Below are 5,368 nucleotides of genomic sequence, written 5' to 3' on the forward strand. Positions count from 1 at the left end.
ACCATTGGGTGAAAATCAACCAAATTTTGCACACTTTCTCATTGATGTGTATTGTTTACATGCTGTCAAACTCGAAGTCGTGTTTTTCGGTTCAACGAAAATGGAGATGAACCAACGCGAGTCGAGAGAACAAATTCTTTCCAAACACCTGGAATTTCCTGACCTGTCGCACCGGCAGTTGGGAAAAATGTTGAACATTCACCATTCAACGGTCTCCAGAGTGTTGAAGCGGTTCCAGGAGCGGTTGACGTTGGACCACGGCAAAGGAACTGGAAGAAAACCGGGACTGGAGAACAAAAAGACGGAGGAAAAGGTGAAGCGGATGATTAAAGCAAATCCCAACGTCTCAAGCCGTGATTTGGCTAAAAAGATCGGCATGTCGCAGAGCTACGTCCAGAATGCAAAGAAGAGAGCTGGACTACATACATACAAGGTACAGAACTTCCCAAACCGCGATGAGCGGCAACAATCGGCGGCTAAAACTCGGACACGGAAGCTCTACGAGAAGATGCTGACAAAATATGGCTGCTGTGTGATGGACGACGAAATGTATATAAAAGCCGATTTTAAGCAAATTCCGGGGTTGGAGTTTTTCACCGGCAAGAGCAAGTTCTATGTGGATGACAAATTTAAGAAGAAGAAAATGTCGAAGTTCGCCTTCAATTATCTCATTTGGCAGGCCATCTGCTCTTGCGGACTGAGGAGTGAGCCTTTCGTGACAAAGGGCACCGTAAAGGCGAGATCTACAAATCTGAGTGCCTCGAGAAGCGCCTTTTGCCGTTCTTGCAGCAGCACGACGAAGCTCCGCTATTTTGGCCAGATTTGGCATCATGCCACTATTCTAAAAGTGTCCTGGAGTGGTATGAGGCCAATTCTGTCCATTTTGTTCCAAAGGACATGAATCCGCCAAACTGTCCGGAGCTGCGCCCGGTGGAGCAGTACTGGGCAATGATGAAGCGGGAACTTCGGAAGAGCAAGAAGACAGTCAAAGACGAGAAGGACATGTTAAGAAAATGGAAAAAAAAAAGTGAGAAACTGGTACCGAGTGACACTGTAAAGACTTTGATGGAGGGCATCAAGCGAAAATGCGTTTAATTTTACACTCAAGGCTCCATCGATTAACTTTTCTTTTGATTTTTTAAGTAAATATATGTATGAAACTACCCTAAAACTTTGGTTTGATTTTAAACATTATAAGAAAATTGGCATGACATTTTCGGTGTCGCAATAATTTCGTGTTCGCCCTTTACACCCCTGTTCCATTTTAAAATACACATTGCCAAGAGGCTCGTATGTAAACATAATATGGTGTCTCAGCCAATTTTTCGCCCGAAATAAAACTATCGAATGACATCGAAAATGAGCGAGAATGTTTAAAACTCCACATTCCCACAACTACACATCACTAGCTAAAGACACATTTAACTTTTCACACAATCGACCAAAGGGTGAAGTCGCAATGATATCGAATCGAGAAAAATAGCTTTGAAAATTCGCTTCAGAAAATTAAATCGTATTTTAACAGTGATTGCATACTGCGCTTTCAAATGTAAATCAACACAATAAAACAATACTAGTTTTTGGAAGCATAGCTAAATTTTTTTATATAATAACGATTTCGTTGATAAAATTAAAAAAAAAATTATTTCGCTGAGTGTTGTTATGAAATGTTGATTAGGCCATTTTCGAGTCGCCCTCTTGTTTTGACGATTCTCAATTTCGTCCTGCAGTGTCGCCAGAAAACAAAAATCAAATGTGGTTTTCGTCGTGCTCGCTGGAGGGGAAAATTTGTTATTCTCCCGAGGCGTAACAAGCATTTGGTTTTTGTTTAGGACGATTCTGGTTTTGGGCCTTGTAAACAATGATGCTGTCAATTTCGCCCGTATACACTACCTTAGAAATGTAGAGGCGTAACCTGCCTGGCGGTTTATTTACAATTGCCAAAGAGAATAGGGAAAGAGACGAACAGTGTGAAGCCAAAAATACCTTATTGAGCAGACCAATCGTGCAATGTAAATAAACATTACTCATGCCTGAGTTGGAGGAGATAAGTATTGTACTTCTATCAAAAAAGAAATTTGAATTTTCGTCAGTTTTAGTTTTAGTTCAATCGTGATTGTAAGGTGCATTCTAGAGTATATGTATGAGTAAAAATAAGCTTTAGAATTATTTCATCTCTTTGTTTCGAAATGCATATCGTTTGATAAACAAATCCATCGATCGACATACGGTTTGTTTTCAAAATATAATAGGAGTCATTTAAAGTGCTGCCTGTAGAAGCGGTTGCCAAAATTCTAGTGTTGAAATCATCATAAAGGGAGTGTTGCCGTTTTGACTGATTTTCACTCTTCGTCTCTTTCCCTATTCTCTTTGACAATTGCAAGTCGGATCCGCCTTTTTTTTGTTAATTTTCATAAAGTGTAAAACATTTATAAATGAGTTTTTATATTTATTATGAAGTATTTTTACTCCTCTTTATGATATTAATCAAATCTCCGTTTGTGTAGATTTGTTATATAGACCCATTTGTCGGTTCACGATCGAATTATGAAATCGAACAGAAACGATGATTGATGACTGTAAGGACAGTGATGCCAGAACTCCTGTATCATTTTCAAATTGAATTTGTTATCATAAAAGGTACAATAAATGACGAAATAATCATTGCCGATAGATGCTGAACATGTTTAGGATATGGTTTGTTTTTTGTTTCGATGATTTTGTTAGAGGGAATCATCTTATTGAAAAAAAAAAAGTCTGATTTGATCAAACTTACCCCGGTGATCAAAAATACCCCGTTTTATGGTACCAGCTAAATTTTCCAAATATTAGTGTGGCTCAGAGCTATTCCGTCGACAGACTTCTCATATATAACAAAAATTACCTTTCCACCACATATAAGTCAACCCTTCTGTCGACTATTTTGCAATTCGGTACATTATCACCATGATAAAATAGGAATGTAAATAAATTGCCAGTATAGCGGTGCTTCAAAGCTTTCAAGTCGTCCAGGCTGCGCACCGGAAACTACAATGTAACTGTCCATCCAAATGGCTTCATTTTCTGCCCCGCTAAAAATATGGGAAGATCCCAATCGGTGCGTTTTTCGGTAGGTTCCCTTGTTAAAAGTAGATTTCATTTGCAACTTTACCGACCGAAACACGGCCAAGTTGATGGCCGCAACAACTAGTCTCTGATGGCGGTAGCTTTGCTTTGCTACGGTCTAAAACGCAGGAACCCATGTCTGGATACAAAGAGGGTGGTTCGCCCTAACAGGCGGGATGATTTATGGAATTCAAATTTCTTATGATCAAAAGGGAATAATAAATATGTTTTTTTTTTGATAAATTGTTTTATTTATTATTTACACCAGTGTTTGGTCGGTTAGGCGGCTAGCCTTTGTTATTATTCATTGTTTTGCGGTGCTGATACAAATGCGGGTTCCGCCTTCTTGGAGTTGCATCCTTTGTGGTGAGCTCGTTTCATGCCATGGGCTGAAGAAAGGGTTCAGGGACAAAGGAAATGTGTAACTAAACGCTATCAGGTGACGAATGGGTGTGGCATTTCGCCCAAAAGGAGCGGATATAGCCCAGGCTTGTTTTTGAAAAACCATCCCAGTCAAAGCAGTCGGAATTTGATTTGGAATTCTGGCTAGTTTTTTCCATTATTTTTGGTCAAATGAATCAACCGATTCCGAATCGGTTTTGTTTCATTAGAATTCCGGCGGAAACCAGCCAAAATGCCGTATCAAACTCTGGGTGCACTGAGAATCTAAAATATGAAAAATTTGCATATTTTCTATTCCCGTCTCGTTTATTCTGACATGAATGTTATGAATTATTTGACATTAAATTAGCATGCATTAAATTAGTGGATAGACAGGCATAATAGTCATGCAGTATCCCGGTCAGCGCGGCAAGCAGAAAGTTAGCAAAAGTTGAGCAAAGCGAAATTGATGCTGGCAGAGTTTCTGCGAGCATTTTGCGCGATTTGTGCGAGAATTCTGGCAACGAATTCGCTCAAATGCAACAACCGTTTCTGACAGAAGCGGTTAAACCAACCGATGCTGCTCACTTTTATCCAGAATCCAGCCAGAAATGTACGGTCAAGATCTCTGCACACTTCCTGCCACATCTTTGTCAGATTTTTTGCTCGATTCGTGCTAAATTCTACCAGGTAGGAATTGCCAGGATCTTTGCACAGTTTATGTCCGAGTTAAGCCTGGGTTTAGCTCGGTTCCTGTCAAAATTTGCCAGAAAACGCGAGCGAAACCGAGTTAGCCCTAGCTCAACTAACCCGACAGGATACGCGCAGAAATCTGACAGGGCTGCCATACCAAGACTTACAGAAATCTAGCAGAGCGGTCTCTGCCAGAAAATTTGCTCACTGGGATGAAGTACAATGTACACGGCATGTTAACTCAAGTATGTACACCGAGCGGCCATTATTTCCAATGAATTCGCTGATTTAATTGGATATTCCTCAGAGTGAGGTCTCTAGTTATTATTTACGTCATGGTTCCAATTGTTTAAAGTTATGCAAACATACGATAAAATTATTACATCTATATATGAATACCATTATGGCACTATTAAAGAAAAGTTATAGTAGATTCGAATTATGTACTATTGTTTGATATGAAAGTCCCTTTGCACACATTCCAGCGAATCTACCAGTGACGCTAACATACTCTCCGCAGGTGATTTTTACATCGTTACGTTCCCACCACTAATTATGAATTAAAGAGTTTAAAAAATTCAATATTTACCTAGAAAATTACACTCACACTGCCTCTCCACCTTACACAGGCAGCGGTGTCCGATCGGACAGCTGTAGTTTGCTCCGGGTCGGCCAACCAGCCCCGTTCGGGTGCGTTGTGTGTAAAAACCGTACGTCAGGTACACTATATTCAGCTTGGGCACCTCATGTGCACATATTTATTCATCGCGGGGTTCGCTAAAAACGATAATAAAAATACGATCGCGATCCTATATAAAAAACCGGCAAATAATTATACGTCTTTCACACCTCGCAACGATTTATGACCGTCGCATCGCGGTTCGACAGCCGATTGGAGTAGCCCCAGCGTTAGACGGTAGCCGCGGCGCTGTAATTTGAGCCCGAGCAGCGTCGTAACCGTGAGTTCGTGATTTGCATATGCTCTCGCGAAGCAAAAAAAATGGCCAGTTTCCGATCCAATTATCGGCTCTGTGTGGAGGTTTATAAAATTGCAACGATAATGCCTTTACAATGCTTCGCCAGCTCCAATTAGTGTGTGATTAGAATGGACGGCACTAGCGCTCGGTTAGTTTCAGCACCCTGCTGTGCTTACCAACGGAGCACTAGCGTGAGTCTAGAGCGTCGGTCT

This window comes from Topomyia yanbarensis, chromosome 1 (assembly GCF_030247195.1).
Source record: "Topomyia yanbarensis strain Yona2022 chromosome 1, ASM3024719v1, whole genome shotgun sequence".
Lineage (NCBI taxonomy): Eukaryota > Metazoa > Arthropoda > Insecta > Diptera > Culicidae > Topomyia > Topomyia yanbarensis.